Source organism: Corvus cornix, chromosome 4 (assembly GCF_000738735.6).
Source record: "Corvus cornix cornix isolate S_Up_H32 chromosome 4, ASM73873v5, whole genome shotgun sequence".
NCBI lineage: Eukaryota > Metazoa > Chordata > Aves > Passeriformes > Corvidae > Corvus > Corvus cornix.
Genome location: NC_046334.1, coordinates 302,618 through 328,550, shown reverse-complemented (window position 1 = coordinate 328,550; position 25,933 = coordinate 302,618). Strand labels below are relative to the sequence as shown.

Here is a 25,933-nt window from a genome sequence, read left to right as displayed (position 1 = left end):
TTGTTCAACCTACTTGCAGGACAGGAAGCTGAAAATGGTGTTTCCCCTGACAGCTGGCTCATCGCACCTGTGCTGCTGTGGAGAGAAAAAAAACGCAGGCTTTTGGTTTTTTTAGGAAATAAAAAGCTGACGTATGTGCTGTTGGTATGTGTCGCATGACACACGTGATCCCTATGGCTGCCAGCACTGAGGAGTAGGGAGATGCTGTTTTGAGGTACCTCACACAAAAAGAACCTTGCGTGACTTGAAGCATGTGACAGTATGGAGCAACCAAGAATGCTAAGGCAGGGGTGGTTATAAAATGCACTCCTGGCCTGGAAGGGGTTCCTGCAGAATCTCTGCCAGAGTACCAGAGCACGAAATGCCTCCACAAGAAAAAGCCATCCTGAGGCATTACTCCAGTCTGTAGGCAAACTCTGGGGTGGGGGCTGCCAGTCCTGGGACTAGAATCGTGTCTCAGCAGCCATGTCGTTGACTTTTTTACTTGTGCAGTTCTTGAGAGTTTGTGGAGATGGAGACTGTAGCAGTTGCTGTCTGTTGATGCACGTGTAGGCTTTGCGGGTGACTTCAGATAAAACGCTTCACTGTGGGTGCTTATTTAAGCTTCCAGGCACCATTTAATATATAGTGAGAAAGAAAAGTGCAGTAGAAGTGATAATACACTCCTGTCTGTTGTCTCCATCTCTGGTGACTGACTGTGTTCACACTCCCATAACATGGTGCAAGAAGGTGATCTGGGCACCAGGTTTTTAGTTGTGTGATTTTATTTTGGCATCAGCTGTTTATAGTTCTCTGGAATCTCAGTACATTTCTCCGATGTGTTGACACTAACATTTTGCTATTTTGCCTACTATGGTATCCTCAAAACCCGGAGGGAAATTCCTTGTGGTCATCTAAGAAGTTCAGTTATCAATGGAAATTTTATAGAGCTTTTGTGGAGCCTGCGACACTCCAGCTTGCAAATGTCATTCCAGAATTGATATTTGGTTATCCTTGCATGGGCATAATGGCTGTACAATAGACGAGGAACCCACCCTTAAGTCCCCTTGCAAAATGAAGGAGCAGTGATTTGGAACAGCGAAGATCTAAAGTCACCTTTGGCGCCTTCTTCTAAAGACTTCAGACTGTTCCTTGCACCTTTGACTTGCTAGTGCCATTTATCAGGCTTATTTTCGCATTGGAGCCTTCTGAAAACCGGGTGTACAGTGATTCCTGGCATTAATGCTTCTCTGTGCAAAACCATCTGGTGGAAGCTTGGAGTGCTGAATGAAAGGTGTAAACCTGGATTAGCGTGGATATGGTTCTCTATTGCCTTTGGCTCATTCACATCTCACTGGATGTTTTCCAGGTTCCCTTGGAAGAGCCAAGATTGCCATCATACAGTGTAATGCCATATGTTAAGATTCATATGACATATTACCTAAAAGTCATAAATTATTATACTGTGTCTCTTTACAGGGCTGTGATTAGAAATGTTTATGTAAATGCACCTTCCCAAGAAAAATGGCACATGATGTTAAACAACAGTATTCATGGCAGCTCTAATGAGGTACTTCGACTCAGTTAGGATGTTGCCTCGAAAACAATCTGATCTGAGTATAATGGGGAATTAATGTCCTTTTTAAAATGCACTGATCTTAGATGAGGTTTCTGCTGGTACTGACTTTGCTGGGGAAGAAGATGACTGAGAGGCAAACCTGCAGAGCATGCTGTTCTGTGAATTGGGAATACCTGGCCCTAGAGTCCGGCTTGTGGTCCTGGCACCGTGTCTATGTTACTTGACAGAAATCCCCTGTGTACACGCACACGTGTATAGAGATGTCCTGTTCTCACATATGGCTGAGACAGGTTTTACTTGGGCTTTTAAGTTGCTGCCATAAAAGTGAAAAAGTTATGCCTCCCTTTAACTCCCATTTTTCTGGTGTAAGTCAGCTCATCTTGAGTTCTGCCGATGGTGGAAGGTGTGACATGCCCACTTAAGTTAGCAGTAGGCAGTAGATTTGCTTAACTGCTGCTTCAAACACAGGTAGAGAAATCCATCCAGCAAAGAGAAATGGAGTTAGAAAGCTGACAGATAGTATCTGTGTATTTGGAAAAACAAACAAACAAAAACAACAATAAAAGCCAACCAAAAAAAAAACCCAACAAAAAACCAAAAAGCCCAAACAAACAAAACAAAACAAACACAAAAAAACCCCACCATAAAAACCTAATCGAGTGGCTTTCTTAAATATGCAGACAGAGGACATGGAACAATTTGGATCAGGCATTGGAGTAAAAATAAACAGGAAGGATTTAATGCTGAGAAGAATGTGCTTTTTTTGTCTAACAACAATAGATTTTTCAAACAAGATGAAGGGATCCAATCATTCTAATTAGCACTGATTCACCTTCTCTCCCAGAGGGATTATATCCGAGCTCTGTGGTGGGTACAACTGCACTTTGCTCTCTCCTTTCAGTGGCTGGGACATTGGAGCAGACCAATACACCACGAAATGGGACAGACCCCAGTGGAGGTGGTGAATCAGTTTGGAATCAAAGCATTCAAGAACCAGGAAAAAGAGGAAACAACTGGCTTGTTTTGAAGCACGTGTGAACTCATGCAGGGCTCACACAAGCTGTCAGAGTGCTTTTGTGCTTGTCTTTCACATGGGGCATGTGTGACACGGCCCTTCAGTGGCACCTGCAGCCCACAGCGACTATTGTGGCCTTTCCTCAGTGTGCTATCCCTGTGAGATGTGCGGTGCTGCTGCACGAGCGCTGCTGTGTTTTCAGAGACGGTTGTTGTACGTGGCTGTGTCTGCTTGCTCTTGTCACCCCCACATCAGCACCACGCGCAGGTTCCAAGGCTCGGTGTTGCCACGGGTTCAGCTCTCCCATGATTATGTGAGGGATCAGCGTGATCGGCTGTCACTGATTTCACTGACATCTGTCCCCACAGCGAGACAAGCTGCAACATGAATTATTGAAGACATACACATGCAGATCTGTGTCATGATTATGCCAGACAATGCGCTTTGCGACCCTCCGGAGAGCTGTGCGGACAGCTGCTTTAACCCTTTCTGACAATCTGTTACCAGCTTCCCAGCACAGGAACTTTGTGGGGGTCTGGGACACTTGGGCAGCCTCAGTCCTTGCTCCCTGTGCTGAGCTGCTAATGCAGAGTTACTGTCTGGAGAAGTCTCCCTCTCTGCAAGGCTTTGCAAAACAAGGCATTTAAATCTTGATATAGGAGAGCTTGGTCGCGCAACAGGCAGAGAACAGTGGACCTGATCCAGAAAAAGACCTGGTTAGTTTAACTCTCAGTGAAAAATGGATGAGTTAAAACCTCATCATTAAGCATGACTGAGACTTGAAAAACTTTGGAGCTCTGAGTGCTTTCGTCACTGCATGGCAGTCTGAGGAATGGGGTTCGGAAGCAGTCTTAGAAAACAATAATGAACTTGCTGATTTGAGTCACTGGGTAGATTCCAAACCTGTGCTCCACTGCAGCCATTTATGTTTGCTTGGTTTAATAATGTGAATGATTAAGACAATCTGATACCTCAGGTCCCTTTGTCAAGGATAAACCAATAGACATTTGAGTCTCAAACTACCTATCCTGTGAAAAAGGCTTTGAGTCAAGCTGGCTTTTGTATCCCATAGTTGAGCAAGCAACTTCTGAATCTGGGAAACTTTATGGTTAAGATGAAGCCTTTTTCCATTTTAGTGTAACTTCAGCACAGATTTAAGTGAAGCAGACACATATAGGCCCACTCTGCTTTACCGTGGAGGTCGGAGGGGAGACCACTGTGGGATCCAAGTGCCTCTGCTTCATTGACCTTCTGAGTGAGCTTCATAATTCAAGGGCTGTTTACAGCTGTGTTTCCAACAGTTTTCATCACCATATCCAATGAACCTTTTCTCTGCTCTTTTTAGCTTACAGAAATGAACCCTTTTGGTGGGTTTTGCTGCCTGCTCAGTGTGGTTAGGGGTTATTCGGGTGATTCTGTACTGGTCTGTAATGACTGGACTTGTTTGGATGGTGTTTTTAATCTCACTATTTTCTGCTCCTATACAATAGATACTGATTCAGCAAAGACTTAATATGCCTCCAACACTGTCAAAAGAGAGGATGAGCTCCCCTAAAGGGCTTAGCAGGAGTCAGATGTGGCCTTCACCTTGTTGCACAAGTAATTATAATGGAGACCCTTGGTAGGGCCGTGCATCCGCAGCCATGAACGTTTGGAGCTTTGGGGGAATGGATTATTTGCTCTAAATATACTCCAAGTAATTGTATAGCTCATATCCAGCAGGTCAGGATTACAAATTTCATTACAGATTTCAGAGATTGGAAGCCTTTATACAATTACCCTAAGTCCAACCAAGAGGTAAAATCATTTCTTTGAGATGGACTAGGAGGAGGATACTGATCTGATATGACTTTCCCTAGGCTTCAATTTCATTAGGAAAATAAGAATCCTTTTTCATTATCTGGGTTTGATACACCCTCAGACATATGGCGTATCAGGTGTGGTATATGCTTGGAGCCTTTTCCCCCACATGTCTTAAAGCTGTACAGGTCAATATCCTTTGGGCCTCTGCTTGCTTATTTCTGAACAACTTTGTGACTGCTGGCTAAGGGGGTCCCTTGTGAAAAGCCTTGTGAGGCTGGGGAAATGCTGCAGCCAAGTTTCAGGAGGATGTCTGTATGCGAGTATGTGAGACCAAATTGTCAGAGTACGGCCTAGGAGATGAGGGTTGATACAACAGGATGTTAAACACTAAACACTGATGCCAACCCAGAAATAACTGATTTTACCTACACGCAGGTCAGTCAGCGTTTATGTCTGTGTAGTCGGGTGTTGATTTTCTGCTTGGCAAAAAAAATACACTCACTGTAAAGCTAATTAGACTTAGTGCTAAGATAGATGACCCAGAAGGGTGGCAGAGAGGAATAAATCGTGAACTCTGTGGGTTGGCTACGGGCTCTGAAGATGTGAGCAGAAGGTAACTTTGGGTGCTCTGGGCAGGCGTGTGACTCGAGTGCAGTACTGAAGTGCTGGAAGATGAGCATGGGCCCTGGTGCTTTGTGGAATCAGGGCTCACGTAGGTGGGAATTGAGACACAAAGAAGTACACACAGCCCTGTCTCTGCTGCTGTGGGCGTGAGCCAAGTGGCGCACGGGGTTTGAGTATCAGAGGGACATTGCTGCTGCACCATGTCTTCTTTTCCACATCTGTAGCCCTCATCTTCCCTTCCTGTGGCAGAGCAGAGGATGGTGACAATTAATTCCATAAGGTGAGTGAACAGGATTGTATGTTTCCCATCAAAAGAGCAGCATCTGTTGTTGTTAGCACTTCTTGGAATCATGAGTGTCTTAAATCAAGCTAACAGTACATTAAGGTTGTTTGAGGTATTAATACTCCATATTTCCTTTTTCTTTTTTTTTTATAAAAGGACCTTGCCTTTAGTTCTTCAGGCTTCCCTATAGCTGGTGTTATTTTCCAAAGCAGCAACTTACTGCTGTTGTTTTCTCACTGCCTTGCCGGTGTCACGCGGGTGCTTGTTTAAAAGCAGAGCTGCAGTGTAGCGAAAGTTTGTGTGTGTGTGAGTGGACATACGGGGAACCTGCGGGTCAAATTCACTGTTCCTGGCTGCTGTAGTCAATTCAGCCTAAAACATGTTATTAGCCTTTGGCTTTGGGAAGCCATATGGCCAGCAAATCTGGCCAGAAGCAGACTGAATCCAATTCACAGAAAGCTGGTAAACCTGGATTTGTTGCTGAGAGTGTCCAAATGTTGTCTTTAGTCAGCCAAGAAAACACTCACAGCCAAACTATTATGATAAAGTAAGACTGATTGTTGTGTTTTCACCTGACAAACACAGGTGATGGATGCAAGGAGTGACAGGAAACCACCAGCATCTCTGTCAGGCAATGCAACTTCATAGTCGCTCATTCCAAAGTGCTGCTCGGGCTCTGGTATAGTATCAGTGTTATGCTGGCAAGGCTTTGGCTGCCATCCTCATCCTTCTGGTACCTACTAGAGCACAGGAGAATAGGCTCAGACTTGGTGCTCAGTGCTCTGCCTGAGCAAAGGAAGAACAGAGGGCACTTGGGCATCACCTCTGTTAATATTTATGGCAGCATTGCCCAGTGGGCTTCGAGTTCTGGGACCTAGCTGGAACTGGATTGCAGTTGTTTTTCTGTTTTTTAATGAAGGAGATGTAACTGTTATTATGTGTAAATCCAAGATGTTTAGCTCCATAAGAGAGGGGGCGATTTTTATTATCTTTCCCTCATAAGAGTTACTCGCTTAAGAAGCTTTCAAAATATTACCCAGTCACTGAAGGTTCTTTAAGAAAAATATGACTGCTCGTGTAAACAATTAATGGTTGTTAAGCGTGGCAGTGTATATTATGACAAACAACACATGCTACATTATGCCAGCTGGTGTAATGATGTGATAATGTCTGACTCATTAACTCTGGCACACAGTTTACGATGCCCTTCTATGACAGGATTAATTGATTCACACATACATTAAAACAAAAATAACTAAACTGAAATTCAGCTGGAAGCCTGGCTTCTCATTTGTCATCAACCCTGTTGGTGGCTGCAGCCAGTCTGGGCCCAGTGCAGAGCCAGATGAGGTTTGTCCCCTGACCTCTGTTTTGGCCAACTCCATGAGTACCCTGTGAGAAGGGAGGAGGTGATGAGAGCAGCCACCAGACTGAAGGGCCCCTGCAATGACTTTCAGGTATTCTGGGACTGTTTGGATCAAGTAAAAGAGTTGAAAGGTAAAAATACCTCAGAATTGCAAAGCCCTTTTTGCCTGAGTAAAGCCACCAATGCATGGCATGTTGTTTGCTGTCTGTACAGAGCCACGAGCTAGTTAATATATTTGTGTCAGAGCACTAAGATAAGCTCTTATTGGGGAATCTTCCCTCAAACCAGAAGAAACCTTGGACACAAGGAGAAGGTGCTGAGGGATGGCTCAAAGTTGTCCAGGCAGTAGGAAAACCGAATTGGAAATAATTCAATAAAAAAGAAACAAACCAAATTAGTTTAAAATGGAAATGAAAAAGCTTGGGGTGACATGACTTCTGGCTTACCTGCCTTGTGCTGCATGCCAGGGAGGAGCCTGTAGTGTCTCTGACACTGAAGCCGTATTGTCATTAAGCTTAGAAAAATAATGTAATCTACGTCTTCTCATTTGAAAGGGAAGAAAAGAAAAAGTTAACTTTTCATACTAAGAAATCTTTGCCATTGTCTTGCTGAGTGACAGTTTGTAGCAGAAGGAAAGTCCCAGGGCCTACCTGTGTGCTCAGAGCTGTTGGCAAAGGGACAGAAAGAAGGGAGAGTAGTGGGATAAGTGCAGGAACTGCCTGGAAGCTTGAAAGAAGCTGCAGGTGGAATTGAAAGTTTATTTCAGCCTGTGGCTTCTGGCTTTCCAGAAGGCAAAGAAGTTGCTAAAGTAAACGACGTGACCTGAGAAAAGAGACTACTCAAATGCTAAATAATGAAAAAGTTCTAAGGAAGAAGTGGCATTGTCCAGTAAGTGGACTTCACATCATTTAAGAAATTGAGGTGTTCAGCATGTTCATAATGTTCATGTTTTAAATAGGCTCTCCTCATTTGTCGTATGACTTCCATGAGCGGATCATTCCTGTAGCATGGAGCAGAGTGTGAAGCAGCTCTCTTTGGGCGGAGAGATCTGTTAAAGGAGGAATGGCCCAGTCCAAGTACCTGGAGTAGGTGCTGGAGCTTTGCTACTGGGAGCTGGGATGTGGATGAGACCTGGGATGTGAGTCAGACCTGGCTGCCCCAGCTGCTGTGTTTCACTCTTGATAAACATATGCAGCAGCCTCTGAAAATCTCTGAAAGCTCAAAAATAGGTCCCTGGCTCCAGAGGACTTTTGTGCCTCGCGGCCTTGCTGGATAATAGAATTATACTGTTGGTAAAGGATAATCTAGAAGTGAGTCTAATAGACAATCTGTATTATAGGCATTTCTATGCAAAAATGTTTCCTGAGTGAAACAGTATCATGAAAAGCCTTTTGCTTCCACTGAGTACTCAGGGTTGCGGTTTTCCCCTAGTCCACTTTCTGGAAAATAGACATGTTTTATATTTCATCCACCTTCCCTGCCTCCAGTTTCCTCTGAAAATATAATCTTTTGTTCGGGGCAGGTTTATAATCCTGTGTTTGTTCCAGCTGGAATCCTGGTGTGACAGTGTTCTTGTTACTGGACTGCCAGCCTTGGTCTAACAGGGCAACTGGTGTTCCTTAAAAATGTTTTCAGCCAGGGTTCTGACCCTGTGGAGGTGATTGGGAACATGGAGCACTGAGATTCCGTTTGAGATGAAGCACTGCTGGCGTTTGTTGGAATGGAGCTACCTCAGGCTTTGTCCAAGGTATTTGCACTGAGGCTTTGTACATGGAGGAACTGTCTGAGCATCCTCTCTTTGTTTTGGGTTTACAATCATGGTGTCCTGCCTACAACTGTGCCAGTAGGAAGGATAATCATACTCGATTTAATGATTGCGAAGATAAATGGAATAGTAATTATAGGCGATATTTTGGCTATTTGAATTATGTTGGGCACTGAGTAGTTTCACGTGTCCTAACCTTCCCTGCCAGTGGCTGCTGATACCTGACCCTGGTTTTCAGGTGTTCTGCCACGTGCTCTGGCCTGAGCTCTAGGCAAGTCCACAGGGAGGTGAAATCCCTGCTCAAACGTGGAGTTGCTTCCTGTGACTTTGAGTCTTGCTCCACTCTCTCGGCAGTCACTTCCTCATTGAAAGGCTCTCCTGTGGAAGTGTGCTTGAGGTGTACCTCTCCATCTCGGTGTGGGGAGAGCCCTGACTGGCCTCAGGGCGGGCTCATGTTGGGTTTACCGGAACTTCTCCTGGCAAGGGGAGCACTGAGGTGCTGTTGAGATTCCAGCCTACACTTACTGAGCTGAGAGCTGGAGCTGTGGGCTCAGCTGGCATCACAGTCACCTGGTGGGACAGGGGGACCACTACAGGTGTATCTTCTCCTTGTATTCGGCACATTCTTCTGGAGACTTCGCGTTTCTCGCATTGAGCTTCTCTCTTGGGTTTTTTTTACTCAATTATGGTAATAGTCTGACTTTACAACCCAGTTCAGATCAAGGCCTTACAGTGTTCACGTGCAAACTGAAAACTGTTTCCTTACAGTAAGGAAAACAGATAAGGAGAAAAAGAGAGTATGTTATCTCAAATAATTCCTGAGAGTCTAGCAGAGACAAAGATTCAACATATTGTATGTAATGGATACACCTTGAACTGGTATTGAAAAAAAAAAAAAAAAAAAAATTCAGGTGTTTGGCCAGAAAAAATGACACATTAGTCTGTGTGAACCCTGGCTGTAAGGATTTGAGTATGGCTTGCTGTGACATGTACCAGTCTCAGTGGGCTGATAAATCAGGGGCTGTGCTTCTGTTCAGGGTTCAGATGACATAATTGGTTCCATCAGGTTTTCAGCAGAAAGAAGAAACTACAATGACAAAACTAAATTATAAATATTGCCTAGGTGGGGGGTGGATGCCCGCACACACACTGTACAGATTGTATAGCATACCTGTACAGCATCGCTGGTAACAGAAGTGTGCATCCTGCCTCATGCAATCTGCTAATGGCTGAGGGTGTTTTAATGGACACTTTATTTAAAGTAGCCCCCCGTGCTTGGAGCTTGTGTCCCTTGGGCACCGCGGTGTGCGTGCACAGCTCTGACGGGGTTCCTAGCTGCTGCCAAGGGAACAGTATTCCTGGGGCTTGTGGTAATGGTGGAGAGGCTGAATTTCAGCTGAAGGCAGCATCTGATGTTGCTTGCAAGATAACAATCACCTCTAGAGGCATAATGCATCACATAATTAGCTGCACTCAGACTTTGCTTCCTCCTGATGTGAAGTTCGTACTTAAGGTAGAGTTACTTTCAGAAAGCCCAGCAGCCCTTGGCTTGGAGGTTTCTCTGTTGTTTGTGTCCTGGATAAGTGTGTATAACTAATAAGAAGTAGCCTGTGGAGCTGCTGGGACAGTAAGGACTGTAACGCATGCTAAATGCAGGGGCCAAGCGCTGCAGGCAATTCCTCCAGGTCTCCTTTAAATCAGCTGGTAAAGGTTTTACTGCAAGCTGAAGTGGGTATTTAAATATTCCTCTGGTTAAGTTTATTCATTTTGTTTCGATTAAAACAATTGGAACAATGGTGTGGCTGTAATTTCAGCAGGAGGTTCAAGTGGGTGACTGACGGAGTTGAGAGTGTATTTACTCCAGGCCTCAGCAGAGAGATTACTCATGGGGATCTTACTGGGCTGCATGATTAAAAAAACAAAACAAAACAAAAAGCAGCAGCAACAAATTTTCAATATCTAACGCGTATAGTGGCTGCATAATGTTGCATTTAGATGGATGATAGTTTAATTTAATGTTTAGTCTTATGCATGGACTTACTCAGACAAACAATTGCTTGCTCCCAGGGGATTATGGGCATTAATATCAAAGTGATAACGCAAGCATCACAGCCATGCTCAAATAGAGAGCTGGAGGATTCAAAGCAGCCTGGTCCTTAAAGGAGCTGATTTGTTTGGTTGCTTTCACTTCTTGACTTCACTTTTCCTTCTTGAGAGACAAGAGAGGCTGGAACAGCTGCAGCATTCCCTGTGCCTGCAGGTGAGAGGGAGCTGGGCTCCTGCAGCAGTCCCTGGTGGGATGTTCATGAGGCGCCTTGTCCTTGAACTGCGCCACGGAGCTGCAGCTCTGGCTGTGCTCGCATCCCCAGTCTGTGTTTCAGTGAGTGCTCCTGTCCTTCCCACCCTGCCCCTCGTGACCCTGCTTGCTCCAGCCCCCCCACTCTTGACTGTTCAAACACAGGAAGAGCAGCCCAGGAAAGTGTCCTAGGCGAAGCAAGGTTCTGTTCTGCCCTGCCTTGGATGTGTGCAGGCAACACATCGGCCATCAAATGATGGCTTGGTGCCTCAGCATGGGCATGTAAGTAGCCCTGCTTAGTGGCAATGCAGAGAAATCATTAATTAACCAATTTGGTAATAGAATATACAGAGGCAATATAGCTGCCTAAAGGAGGATCAGAGGGCTGTAATTTGCTGCTATCACTTGAATTATATTATGGAAATGAGTTTCAAAAACTACAGGAAAGTAGAGTCAAAAAATATGGCTGTAATGGGCTTGGATTGTTTTTTAGTTGCCTTTTTTTCTGATTTGCTAATGATTATTGTATGTCCATCCTTAAAGTCATTTGTGATGTGTCCCATGCTGAGAATTATGACAAGCAGCAAGAAATGAGAAATTAATTCATTTTAAATGATGCTGCACATTATCAGGAGAGAGGCTGCATTTTCAGCCACCAAAATGATTCCTAATGACAAGCTTAATCCTTCCATCAGACCCAGCTGCACAAAGTGCTGCACGCTGGCTGCTGGGTGCCCGGGTAAAGCACAGTGTGGGTAGTCTGGCTCAGTTGTTTGAACCAGTAAGTAAACGTGACGCGAAGATGCTCTGAGTGACAGAGCACTCCTGCTGAGAACCCAGCAAAGAGGGCAGTGCAGCGATCAAGCTGTGTGATGAGCAAAGGTACATGTCTCTGATGGGAGTTCCTGGGGCTGTAGAGGATGGCAGCTTACACAAATCAGGCAGTGAGGAATGCAAGCCCCACCAGCGATGGTTCCCAGCACTCCTGAAGGGCCTTTCATTAGGAGCTGAAGCCAGGCAGGAGCTCCAGACCTAACTTCCTGGCTATTAGGTGATTAAACGAATGAACGGGTCATGACATACAGACTTCCTTACAGAAGTGCTTGTGTTTCCCTATATAATCAAAGCCCACCTTGCTCTGAGTTTCTAGGCCACATTTTTGACACAGTGTAATGTTTTTCTCTCCATCTTATTCCACTGAAGAATTTCTGCACCCAGTTTTCACCCGGCTTGGGCTTTGAGCAATACAGGGGCTGTCCCAGTGGGATTGTTTCAGCTGCTGTGCTGATGGCACAAGTTGCACGCTGCTGCTGGTATAATGGGATTTACGAGTAGTGATGTACAGGTTGATGGAACAGCCAGTCTGGTGCAAAGTACAGTTTGCCTGGGTTTGGAACTCAGTGGCTCAGAGGAAGAAGCTGTGTTCTAGGTTTGAGAAATACCGAGTCAAGGATGCCAGGCTATGGATAGAGCGGCTACAGCTGCGAACTGCACTCGCCATGGTGCACGTGTTAAGCAGAGCAGTCACCTGTTGGCAGGCTCCAGTGCAGCCTTCTGTGCCTGGTATTTTATTATCATTCACATGTGGTTTTGTCAATAACCCTTGTTTGAACTGCTCCACACCTGTAACAACTTCTTGGTGCATCTCTGAAGGTTGTGTTTAGGCTGGAAATACTGATGCGCTTAGAGAATTTCCCTCCATTTTTGCTTCTGAATGACATTGGAACATACTGAAGGAAGTAGTGATGTTTGTTGTGCAGGTCATCCCTCCAGCTGTGTGCCTGAGCTGCCCCAAGGTGCTGTTGTTTGTCCATGATGAGATGTTGGGTGCCTTGGAGTGGTGTTTTCAGAAGGAATTGTTGTACGCCTTGGCAGCTGTTGGGATGGTTGTTCCCAACTGGCCAGGGTCCAGGGCTTTGCTGTGCCTAAAGCAGTCAAAACAGGAGAGGTATGGGAGAAGCGGGCCATTGAAGGAGGTGTCTGAACATGGGCTGACTGCGTGTCCTGCGTGGGATGGAGCCTCTCCCGTCCGTGTCACGCTGCTGCATGTGCCGAGCGCTGGAGAGGGGCTGCGAGGGCTCATCAGCCTGGGCTGTTTACTTGGTGTAGCCCACAGCTGGCTGTGGAGTGTGGGCTCGTGACTGACAAACCAATGAGTTCACCCTTCGTCCTCTGAAAGTGATATCGAGACTCTCCACATCCCGTATTTTAATTTTTGTGTCCTTCTTTGTCATTTTCCCAAAGAAAATTACCGTGGCACTGATCTCAATGTTAATGTATTCCTGCTTACATTTGACTTCTGAATATGTTATGGCTAATTATCATTACACAGGACGAGAGATCAGAGCCCTGACTGAGGTGCTCGGTGTGGGAACAAAAGGAGGCCAATGCTGCGCCTTGGCTTGAGGCCCAAAAATGGTGACTGAGCATCTTGAAACTGGTGGAGTCTGGGGAGGGGGGGTTACTGGCTTTTTTTTTCCTCTTAGTTTCATTTTATTATTTTTTATGAACTGGGGGAGGGGCCAGGATGGGGCTAAAATTTCCCCTTGAACATGATGTCAATATGTTGGCATGTCTTCTTTTATTAAGATGCCATCCAACTGATAACAAGTCCTGCTGTGTTTTACCAACATAAAAAATTAGACTGGAGACCAGGGAGCGGCAGGTGGCTTTTGGCACCAAGAAATAATCACACTTGATGTGGAAAGTAAAGTAAAAGGAGCCATCTGTTCACTGCAGGAGGACGTGAAAAATCACATTAACATATTGTCACTAACATCATGAAATACACAGTTAATAATAAATTTAGTTATCATGGCGAGCTGCATTGGGTGCTTCCTTAGAACAGGTATCGTGTGGAAGATGTGCTTGCTCACACCCCCTTGTTGAGCTCTGTCCTGGGTGCTGTGGCAGCCCGAGCCCTCCCGTTTGTTGCTGCCGGTGTGAGCAGACACGTGTGTCTCTGCCAGGAGCAGGGACGGTGTGTCGGAGCTCCTCTTCTGCCTCTGCCCTTTCATCTGCTCTGCCTGGATCCATCCCTGTCTTCTGACTGCCAGGGAAGCACACAAGATGGTTGAAAAGGTGGAACTAGAAATGTGATGGAGGGAAGGGAATGAAAAGCCTAGAAAACAAGAGGAGTCATGAGTCAGGTCCATTTGCAATGAGTCCCAAAGTCCACTCCCAGGCCACCTTCAGTCCTTGGGGAGCTGGTTTTGGATCACTGTGTTCACTGGGCGTTTGGGGATGGGGCCCTGCGATACCTGACATTGCTGGGTGCAGCGTGTTCCCTCACTGTCACTGCTTGCATTTCCCAGGGGTCCCAGGGCTGTAAGCATTGATGGATCGGTCCTCATGGCTCCCCATGAAGTGGGACTGAGGGGTGTGCTCATTTACAAAAGATGAAGATTGAAGCCTGGAAAGGCAAGCAACACCCACACACAGGCAGGCTGGGGCGGAAGCAAGCATTGAATATAATTAATGTCAATCAACCTGGCCTTATGGAAAAGAGATCTTGTCAAATGAACTTGATATCTTTTTTGATGAGATTATGAATCTGGCTGATAGACTTCTCTTAGTACCGAATGAGATTTTGATTAAGAAACTGAAATGATACAAAGTTATCACACATCACCAGATTAAAAACTTGCTAACTGCTAAGTCTTGAAATACAACTGTAGCCAGGTTCTCAGTGTGTTGAGCATGTGTGATTGTACTGATACCCTGCAGGAGTAGCTTTAGTCCTGCACTGTTACACCTCGCAGTTTTCTGTTACTGGCGTTGGAGAAAATACACTGTGGCTCTCAGCGAGGGCACAGAGGCGTCTGGGATGTTCTGTAACAGGAGAGGCATTGCTAAAGGTGCTACTGCAGCTCTGGAACTGCACTAAGGAGTTAACAGCGAGAGGACTGAAGTGCTTTCATGCCCCTGAGGGCTCATGACTGCTGTTTTCAAGGCTGCGCTTGGTCCTGGGGCTGCCTGTTCTAGCAGTCAAATGGAACTTAAGAGAACGTGAAGAAGGCTGTGAAAAAGATGGAGAAATTGGATTAGCTCTCTTCTGGGCAAGTGGCGCGGTCACTCTGTTGAAATGAAGGAGGGAGAAAGCTGAGGAGAGGTTGGACTAGAAGCCAAGGGCTGTGTGACTTGGGTAATAAAAAGCTCTTCGGTAAAGAGGGGTAAACCTGCAGTAAAAAGACTGTGTGGTAAGAGACCGTGTCTGAAAGCTGGAACAATTTTCTGCTTGCAGGTGCAAGTTTCCTAGTAAAAAGATGGCTCGGTTTTTTCGTGGCTTGAGATCTCGGTAGAAAAACTAACCAATTTATGTTTTCAGTGAGAAAGCAAGACCTGAAAAGTAGACTCGAATATCCTTGTTGTACTCAGTAATTCATGCTGTGACCTTTCTTGAGAGGCCATTCTGCCTCTCTGAAACTCCTAAACAGAAACCTTTTCTTGTTGCGAAAGTGAGTTGCCTGGAGTAGAGTGAAATTATGGACTTGGCAGAATGTTTGGCCGCTGACAGTTCATTTTACAAGTAAAATGTCACTTGAGGGGAAAAAGCCATAGTTATTGACAGCCTTTGTGTGTTCTGACAGGCCTTTCTAGTTTAGTAGCTTCTTCGTTTTGTACCTGATGGACCTCTCCGGCTGTGGATGCTGAGGCAGATGGGCTCCACAGGCAGCCTGAGGGCACAGGAGGAGGGAGGGACCAGAACTCCAGAGTGCCCGGAGCTTTTTGCCTTTCATCACAGCGCTGAGGGGACCCACAGAGGCTGACAACACTGCAGGGGCTCCAGGAGGAACTGTCGGTTCCCAGGGACAGAGGGGACAGTCCCCTGTCAGGCCACACGGGCATTTTAGCAGGGGCATGGGGACTGGGGGAAGGTTGTGCCTGTACAGCCACGCGCACATGTGCTTCATGATGGATTCCAGACTTCTCTTCCCTGGTTTGCTTGTTGCCTTTCCGTACTTGTCTTTTCCTTTCTGATGTATAGACATTCCTTTGCTTGCACAGGGATCCCACCTGTTTGCAGTAGGCAAGGAGTGAGCTCCTCCCAGCTGATGGCATCTTGCAAAGATTAAAGAAGAAAAGAAAATAGGGACTTTGGGGCCCCTCTAATGACTGCTAGCTGCTGACTGCAGGGGTCGGGTTATTTGGCGCTCGAAGTGCCTCCAGAAGCCAGTGCTATTTGCAGAAAAGGGTTTGCAGGACTTTACAGTTTGGCAAGTTTTTGTATGTATAATGTCCATGCATGGCTTGCAGTGTGCCACTGCCAGAGGTGTCCAGCCAGCTCCCTGGGATACGCCCCTTGGTGGGGTGCAGTGTTTTAAAGGACAAGAATGATTCCATTTCTTTTTCAAACCATTGCCAGAGCCCAAAACAAAGCCCTTTCAGGATGACTCCTGCTACGGAATAGAAAGAGAATTGCAAGGATGCATTGCCATACGTATCCCAGTGTCTTCATACACACTTGAATCATTGGAGCAGTGTGCTATTGTGTGTTCTCATTTACTTAACTAACTGGAGCACAGTCCTTATTATTTTGATGATGAGTCTGCATAATAGAAATCTCCTTAAACCCCAGTAGGAGATGGGGGAGATAAATACCTTTGAGGTTCAGTCCTATACTTTCTTCAGTACTGCAGCGTGCTTGAAGTGGTGCTAAAGATTTCAGAACATCTGGCAGGAGCAGGTGGCAGTTTACCTTTCAATATGTTATTTAAATGACAATTTAGTTAAGCCTGCAAATAATAATAGTAATAAAAACAGTCTCACATATATTCTTGCCTTAAAGGAGTTTCCTGAGCTGAGCTATTGAGCCCTTTCTGTTCTAGGCTCAGGCTGTGCCCACTCTCTCCTGCTCTCCCTGCGGTGCTGAGCAGGTTTCCTGTGCAAGGTTTGTGCTGAGTGTTTTTTCTTTACTCTCTCTTGTCTAAAATGAACCATCGTATGGCATCAAGGCTGTATGAAGGTGTGAGAGCAAAGACAGCTGGAGGTGTCAGCCAGGAGCTGTTGTCATGTCTGAATATTCTGCTATCTCTTGTATTCCATCCCCAGAGAGACCCTCTGGTGCCTCAGACAGTGACTTAGGCTGAGTTAGTGTCTCCCTGTATCCAACGTGTCAGTCACTTGCATGTATGATCCTTTGGAAGTGGTGATCTTTACTGCCGGCCTCTGATAAATGCTCTCGGAGCAGTCGCAGCACCTCCCTGTGTTTCTGTGCTCTGTGTTGGATCCTACCTATTCCACAGACATTCCTTCATTTCACCACATCAGCACTGTGACTGCTTAGCACAGGCAGCACTGAGTGGTAATGAGAGTCTGATGAGTACAAAGAGGCCCCGCTTCCTTACTTTATTAATTGGCTAATGGAATTAGAGGTCTTATTTACAGACGGAATGCTGACCATAGCTGTAAACGTGCTGCTAGAGCATTGGGGCCACAGGAGATAAAAGGTGAGACAGAGAAGGGGATGAATAAGATGCGTTTTCTGTTGGAAAAGTCAGAGGCATGGATGTAAACGTGTTTGACTCAGTAAGGTGATGGCTGCGCTTTTCATTGTTCAATAAATGATTTTCACTCTGTATTAGCACATGAGTGTAGATTGGTGGGATATTAATGGAGATAATGCTTTCTCTTGGTTCAGGTTAGTTAGTGGCTTTGAAAACAGACTGGTTTGCAGAAGAGAGAGACCATTACAAAAAAAAAAATCTGAAGATACAGCCACTGTTTTCTCCTTGGTGATGGCTGTGAGTGTAGGTGAGCCTGGGAAAGGGTACTTCCATGGTCATGGCAGTGGGACTGCACCCCATGGAGAGATGTAAGGAACCGGGTTTTCTCAAGTATTTACTTTTTGGCGCTGCTTCATTGCCTCCTCTCTATAATTTATGGTGCCATATAGGAGGAGGTTGATTGCTCTCCATCTCTATGAACACGCAGGTTTCATTTACCTGGAGCAGGCTTTTCAGTGGGAATAGCATCAGACCTACACCGTGGCCTCATTACAGTCCAATTCAAATGTGGTTTGAACCTAACACTAGGTTGTTTATGAATTGCCTAGAAGGCCTTTTTCCTTCTGTGCCTTTAACTAGGATTTCCCATTACAGCCTCATCCAGAAGCACACAGAGCCGAGAGCTGTGCGCAGTGCTGGGGGCTGTGCTGTGGGCAGGGGTCCGGACCTGCGCACAGAAAGGAGGTGTGGTTCAAGTGCTCCCAAGCCCACCTTCTGCAGTGACAGGAGACTGGGCATGTCCCAGCTGGGAGTTCTCATCTTGCACCTTCAGATGAAGGTTTTTGAGGTTGGGGTCAAATGTGCCATGAGTTGGTTGCAAAACAACTCCTTTTTTATTTGTTTACATCTTCGTTTAGTGTTGGAAACTGTTAGGAGGTGCAAGCTTACAGGGCCTCCCGAAGAACAGTTGTGTCTCCAGGGGTGCAGTGGGAACAGGACTGGAAATTTTTGGGCTTGCTTGTTTTCTGCTCTTTAGAAATCTCTTTGGCGTTTAATCATTGAGAAGAGAATTAGTGGAAAGGACTTCAGAGGAAGATGTCGTTAAGTGGAACTCCATGCAGTGAAATGTCTGGTTTAACGTGGCTAGTGTGGCACGATGTGGAGTATCTTGTAAAAGGTATTGCTTGGGGCCGAAGGTGCCCCAACTGGGGTTTGTTTTGAGAGGGAATGGTTCACTCTCACATATTGCGCAGTAGGAAACCTTCTGCCTTGCCGCTCCCCAGTGATTTATTGGGGGTGTTTAGCCAAGGACTTAAATGGGTTAGTAGACTAGCACCTTCAGGGAAGTTGCTCTTTATAATTTAACTTTGAGAGAGCAGGTTATAGTGCTCTCAAACAGTCGTGTCAAAGACCCAGCAAAAATTAATGGCTCAGAACTAATGGCAAGCTTTCCAGGATGCTGCTCTGATTTATTGAGTGGTGCTAAGCTCCAGCATCCTTGTGTGGAGAGCACTTGCCTTCCTGTAAGGGGGCTAATATTACCTCAAGCTGTTGTCAGTTGACTTGGTGAATTGCTGAGATGCCGCTCCGGGTGTAGGTAGCTGGTGGTGATTATTCTGAAGCATTCAAGGAGCAGAAACCCTGGGGAAAGGCTGATGAGCTGCCCGGGAGGATGATGTTCCAGCCGTGTAAACAAACTCCTGCCGTCTCCTGGCCATAATGAGGACCAGGCCCCAGCGACAGAGCCCACTTTGCTCTGTGCTGCTGCATTGGAGCTGAGCAATTTGCAGGGGAAAGTGATTGGAGGCAGGCCCTGAGATGCACGTAATCCACTAATCACCACTCGGAGATTCCTGGTGCTCGGGAACAGCAGGAGGGAATTGGCTTTTATGAGCTGAAGGAGATGCTGGCATATGTTGTTGAGGAGAGGGGGAGGAGGGACTGCTTAAATATTTATAGATTAAGGGTACATTGGGATCCCTTCTGTCTTCTTGTGTGCCTGTTTCCCCTACTTCCTCCTGGGGATAGCAAGACACAGTCTCCTCAGCCTTACCTGTGGTTTAACTGGGAAGCATCCAGTCTTGAGCCTCCTTCCAGCCCTTGTGCTTGCACTCTTGGACTGGGTAGATGTGGAGCCTTGTCACCACCCATCTCACTGGGCCAGCTCAGTTTTCCTCAAAAAACAGCATAGCTGAAAAAACGCAGGGCATGGCAGTCTGGATGCTCATGGAAAGTGAGGGTGGAAGAGAAATAAAAAGCAGGTTAGTGGCAGGCAGAGGGCAGCTTCCTACAGAAAGCCCTCTGTGACACCGTCCTGTGTCTCTGCCCCGATCATCCCGGGTAGAGCCTGCAGAGTGGAGCTCCAAGGTTCCTTCCCACCCCTGATTTCAATATAAAGGTTTGTCTTCCTGCAGACAGAAAAGGTGGCCTTTTCATTGGAAGGCTCCTCCTTCAGTGATGACTTCTCATGTGTGAGTTCCTTGACCCTTTCCTAGAGGACGGTGTGTCTCGTGTGCAGTCACAGAGGAGCAGGTGACATGCTGTCATGTGCAGAGTGCTGTGCTCAGTCCTACCTACAGAACCCGTGAGGGAGACAGAACAGGCCAGGGAAGAAGGAGCTACCTCTTCCTGTTCAGTTGGAGCCGCCCAGTGTGGGGACAGCAGTAGAGGAACAGTGCTCCACGTAGGAGCGGGAGGCCGGAGAAGATGCCTCTCCGCTGCCAGAGGCAGCTGTGAGGCAGTGAGAACAACGTCGGTGAGCAAGGTGCCTGGAGGAGCCCTTCCTGTGTGGAGAATGACTGTGGTACTGAACCCGAGGAGCTGTGTGTTCCCTTGCTCCAGCCTGGTGAAGGCTGTAGGATTTTCGTTTGGGTTTTCCCGTTTCTGCTGTGCTGTAGTAAATTTGTTTCTCTGCAAGACATGCGTATTTTTCTCCAGTGCTGCTCTTTTCATCAGTGCTCCTGGAGGATTTTTGAGGGGATACAAATCCCATGGCAGCCATTTCAGAGGTGCTGGCTGTGAGTAGAATCACTCAGAGCCACCTCAATGTGTCGCTGGTGCAGGCAGAGCTGAGCCCAATGTGCTCAGAGCCCAAGTGCAGAGGCCTGTCTGCTGCTCACCTTGTCTGCTACAAGTAAAATACAGAGAGAGGCTCAGAGAAATTCTGCCAGTTACCCGTTTTCAAAAGACCCCACAAAGCTGTGAATTAGCTGTAGCTGGTGTTTGCAGAGCAGGGTAACTTGGTTTTATGCTCGTGCATGTCCTCAAATCTCTTCACTTGCGTCATTCAGCTGGTTCCATGTGCTGTTCGGCTCTTTTGCAGGAATTGGTGCATGTGAGTGTGTTCTGTCCTATCCAGGTTAACAACTCTTTCAAGACCTGATAAAACCTGTACTTATATAAATCACATATTAAATGTCTTAATATTGGATATTAAATCGCATAAATCAGTTCTAATTAGTTAAAACTGTTGCTGTAATGAAGATCTGCCCCTCAAATCCAGCGTTGTGCACCAGTCCTTGACAATTCCTGTGCAGACAGCCTGAATGCTTCCAGGCAGCTCAGCTGTGTTGAAGGGATGGCTGGAAACAGCAACCCAAACTGGGTATTGGAAGTGTTCCAGAATGGTCCTGACAGCCAGACAGTGTAAGTATGACAGTGTGCAGCTCTGTGTGGCTCCATGATGGAGCTTAGGCTTGTTCGTGTGGTGGTCCTGGCAAATGGTGACTCATCTGGAGGCACAGAGTTAGTGTGCCACAGGTGCCTCAGAGGGATGTACCTTCAGCTTTAGGAGTGCAGAAGAGCTGCTGCTGGGGTGACTGAGGGCCTGCTAAAGCAGGTTAAGGAGTGTTTCTGTCCAGCTGGAGCATAAATCCTCATAAGTGAATTTTAAGCCTGCTGCAGCTTTAATGTTGTGTTCAAGGGAATTATTTACAGCCCAGTCTCTAAGCTTGGGTTAAAGTTAATGCTCTATCTGTGATGTTGGTTCTGGCAAACTCTCACCTGAGTTGCTTCACTGGCTGGCAGTCTGGAGCTGTTGCCTGGAATCTGGAGATAGGCGCACCATTCAGTCATCCAGCCTCCCAGGTCACTGGCCTTTCACTGGGACTGTGTCGCTGTGGCTTTGCCTGTGGAAACACTGGAATCTGGTCTGGAACTAGTAGCCACTGCACTTCTTGTATTTAGCCAATGGTGTCACTGCTGCTCCACAAGATGGGTGTTTTCCTGTGGATTTGAGGAACAAGCGGTCAGTGGTGCTCAGCGTTCCAGGGGCCGGTCGAAGCCATGGACCAAGGGCATGTGGCTGCCGTGCTTCCTGAGAACGAGTCTGGGCTGATGAGGGGAGCCCTGAAGATCTGGGAGGAGAGTGGGTGCTTTGTTTTCATTTAAAGCTTTCAAGATGGCTGTGAGAGTGGATGTGGTGGATTTACTGAAAATGGCGACTATTACATCCCTGGGGTTGTTGGAGCTCCCAGCCACCGCCACAGAGAAAGCAGAAATGAGCCCAAAGAAGCCCTCAGACTTTGTTCGTGAACCTTGGAGAGCCTCAGGCTTGTCCTGTCCCATTTTGCCAGTGCTGGTGCCCTACCTAAGTGGAAGCTCTTGTTGTTCCGACTGTTTTTCATATCCAGGATGCTGTGTTGCTCCTGACAAAGAGCTGACAGTGTGTCGGCAGTGTGTGTGCTGGCTTTGACGGAATTGCCAACACACGCAGTTCCTATTTTTTATACATGCCAGCTATGGGTCCGACAATAGGATGGCACCCTGCAGTGAGGTTGGAGCTGAGGGGAAAACACAAATCCGCTCCTGTTGTAGGGGAAGAAAGGGAAAACCCTGTAAACTAATTAGCTCCTTTGGCTCAGATGTCATTTCTGATCAAGGCGTTTAGTGCTGCTCTCAGTGGCAGATCAGATATCTTCTGCATTAAATGCCATTCAGCAGGACCCGAAAGCGTCTGCAGCACCTGTCATCTGCTCTGTGGGGATGCTGGGGACACAATTAACGATGGTAGAGAAACTTCCCCAGATTTAGTTCAGCCACCAGAGTTGGGTTTGTTCTGTCAAAGGGCACTTTGGCACGGTCGACCAGATGTCAGCGACCGTCAGCGTTTTGTCTTGTGCCTGCTTGCTGGGAATTCCCAGGGAACGGCTTTTGTCCGAGAGACACAACTCATGGAAGATCCTGAGGGTACAGGCTTACCTGCGCTGGTGGACCTTGGACTCTTCCTTACACATCCCCAGGAGCCAAGAAGCAGCTACATCAGTGTGGGGAAAGGAGGCTGCACAATGCAGGACAGGAATTGAGTCTCTAAAACTATGGTTTCTGTGCTGCAATGAACATGAAAAGGGACTGATAAGCAAGGAGGATGTGCTTTGAACAATGGATAAATAAAATCCTCACCAGTGAGTTATAGAGCACTCAGGGTGTTTGTGCAATTCAAGTGTGTTGACATTTGACTTTGAATGACATGGTATAAAACCATGTGGCTCAATTTTTGCTTGTTCCTCACCTTTATACTGCGTAACTATTTCTCCTTCCAGGATTTTTTCATTGTTAACAGTGAAAAGAGAATAGGCAAAAATAAATGATCAAGTGAGAGGAGTTATTTGGACTCTGCTCTTAGATGACTTATTTTCATTTCAGTAGTTCTTAGGGATTGCAGGTAGATTGGCACGTGTGCTTAAAAGAGCACATGAGCTATGGGGATCTGCTGGTCACTCTACCAGGAGTCAGTCGGTGTTTGATTGTGATAGAGGAACAATTTGGAAAGACCAGCACAGAGGTAAATTTCTCAGAAGGATGCTGAGGAGATATCAGAAGGATGCAGACAGATGTAGTGCTTACCTAACCACTGTTGCGTGTTTGTACCAGTGCTTCTGAGATAACTGTAGATGGAAGAGCTCTGGAATGATGACGTCCCGCTGAAGGCAGGAGAATCCCTGCAGAAATTGGTCAAAATCTGAGAAGCTCTTCTTGTCCCCTACTTGAGTGGCCTTAAACTTTCCCGAAGGTTTCTCAGAGAACTTAGAAAAGGAATACAGGATTTCCCTCTCTGAAGGTCAAAGTGTGTGTAAAACAGCCTCACTTACATCAAAGCATCCATGTGCAGTTGGAGCTGGGGTGTGGCAGCAAGCGTGGGGGGTCGTGCAAGGGAACAGAGGGCCAAGTTCTTCAGTGGTGTAAATTTGGCATCTTTCCAGTTATGCCGGGGTGTTACGCTGGCTTACACCAACTGAAAATATGGTCCAGATGATCTTCATGAGAGAAAAGTATCATGAGCCCAGTGTTTTCCATTGTATTGCACTTTGTCATGGTTTCACACCTGTGAAAATTGTTACAGGATCAAAGTGGAGGTTCATGGGGATGGATACACACCCACAAGTGCAGAGCACTGGAGAGAGAAGCCTGTCCATTTTTCCCAGAGGTAGCTGCATAGTGGTGGGTCCAGGCTGAAGCACAAGTTCATAGCTTTGTATATTCCCTGTCTGGGTAATTACAGCAACAGCATCTTGCATACCAAAGATAATCTGTACTGGAAGCAGTGTCTGCAGGAGTGGTTAAGGATAAATATGACAAGAATGTCGTTACTTGAGTGACAAACTCAGTGAGCTTTGTTTGACAGTGTCGTGTCAGATCCCACGCTAGGATAAAATATGTGTAACTTGTGTCTTCGTAAACATATGGTACGTGTACTGGGGAAGGTGGTTTTCTGACATGTCTACCTGTGGTGTGCTTTAGTAACGTGTGGTGGAAGTACTGGAAATCTACTTGCTTGTGCTCTCTGCAGACTCTGCAAAAGATGAGATAAATACCACTTCTCTAACCCTTCTAATTCAGATTTTGGATTCAGAAGAAGGAACACGACTGTTTTCTGGTTATCCAGTTTTTCCCTGTACCTGTGGCTGCCCTGGTCCTCCCTGATGAAATTCCCCATGTTGTTTCTGCTGAGATTACTGGAACTGCCTGAGCACTGGTCAGCAGAGGGTGGGGGGTGCATTATAGTGGAGGGGGAGGACTTGGATTTAACTTAATCGTTACAGCTGCAGGGTGCTTGCCTGTAAGTTGGGGAGATGTCCCTTCGCAGCAGTAAGAGCCAGGTGAGCTGATGGCAGCACGGCTCACGTGCAGCTGTGGTGGTGGACAGCACTCAGAGAGGTGACTGGGAAACAGCTGGCATCAGCTCCTGAACTCAGCGGGAACAACTGTGCTGGTGGTCAGGGCATCTGAGAAGGGCTTTTCAAACAGGGTGCAGTTGGCAACCTCTGGCATCTGTAGGACTGGACAGGCGGGGATCTGCTACTAAACACCAAGATCTGACCTCTGGCAGTTACTGGGCAGTGTTTTCTTTTTTTAAAAAATAGAGAGGGAGGTTTGCATCTCAATATTTGAGCGGTCGAGCATAATACAGTGAGAAAGGTGTCAGGATGCATTTCATCTAATACAACAGGATGCTGTAGGCAACGCTTTGAAATCTGTTGAAAAGCAGGTGACAGCCACCCATGTAAAGAGCCTCACTTCCCTGAAGTGTGTTATACTGGGCTGTTGCTATTAATTTCACAGGCTCTGCCTGTGAGTGGGGAGTGAATGAGTGATGCAATGCTGCTACCCAGAGCCACCTTGGCCTCGGAGGTTCCTGGGCTAGTTAAACATGTTCCATGTAATCCACTTAATTCCATGTGTGAGCTTGTCAGGGGAACTGCCAGCAGAAGCAGACCCATGATGTGCTCAGAAGTGTGTGTGGAGAACAAACTGTGTGGTGGATTACCATGGTGTGTTAGTGTTCTTCGGAGTTCAGAGGCAGCTTTAATTCCAATCAGTGATTAGAGCAGTTGCTGCTGGACCTTAATATAAATCGAGTCAGGTGTGGCAGGAAGCATCCAGCTGGAACGATGAGCTGTAGGACAGCAGAACGCCCGAGGTAGTGCAGGGCTGGGGTTCCATGGGGGAAGTCACATTGCAACTGTCCACACTTGGCACCATTTCTACTGTAGTTTGGTTTTCTATCTCCCTGTCACAGTGGCAGGGATGTGAAGTACAGGTGGAAGTAGCAGGATTGCTCAGGTGCACTGCACGTAGGTCGGGCATGTGCACACACATTGCTCCTTGCTGCCTGGGTCTTAGCAGAATGATAGCACATCTGTTCCCAAAAGCTGTGTGGAAGGAGAGGATGTTTTGTGGTGTGTCGGCCTCTCCTGTACGAGCCAAGCGTAGTGACTGCTACTCAACAGGCTTCACAGGGGGCTGGTTTAGCACTTGGAGAAGCCGAACAAAGCTCAAGCTCCTCATTCACATTCGATTCCCATCACTGTTGAGTTGCAATTCTGAATTCCTTTATGCAAGCTTCAGAAGCAGTAACAAGTGAAGTCACTAAGAAGGGAGTTGTGTGTTTTCAGCACCAGCTTCTCATCCGGTTGTTGGTATAACTCTTGTGCTTCGTCCTGTCTTACTGTTGAGTTTTTAGGGGTCCAGGGATTTTATTTACTGCATCTGCAAAGCCTCCCTGCTGGAAGTGAGGTGTTCTCACTTTGTGGTGGCTCGTCTAATGGACCTCCACAGCTCAAGAGTATTATTCCTGCAGAGAGAGAATTGGCTTTGTAGCCTGGAATGTGTCAGAGGTGTCTGAAGCCCCGCTGTAAACTGTTCAGGTAGCAGAAAGTAGCCAGATATGCTTGTCAGGTTTGTGAACTGCCTCGGTATTACTGCATGTCGTGCCACTTTGCCTATTCCAAATGGAGAAGAAATTGCTGCGTGGTTGCTGAGATGGTTGAGCCATGTGC

At 46.6% G+C, this 25,933-nt stretch overlaps 1 long non-coding RNA gene across 4 annotated transcripts in view; it reads left to right on the top strand.

The window, feature by feature from the left end:
- LOC104698258 overlaps positions 1-25,933 on the top strand; it is a 225,759-nt gene that overhangs the window by 92,344 nt on the left and 107,482 nt on the right. The gene's annotated exons all lie outside the window — the stretch shown is intronic.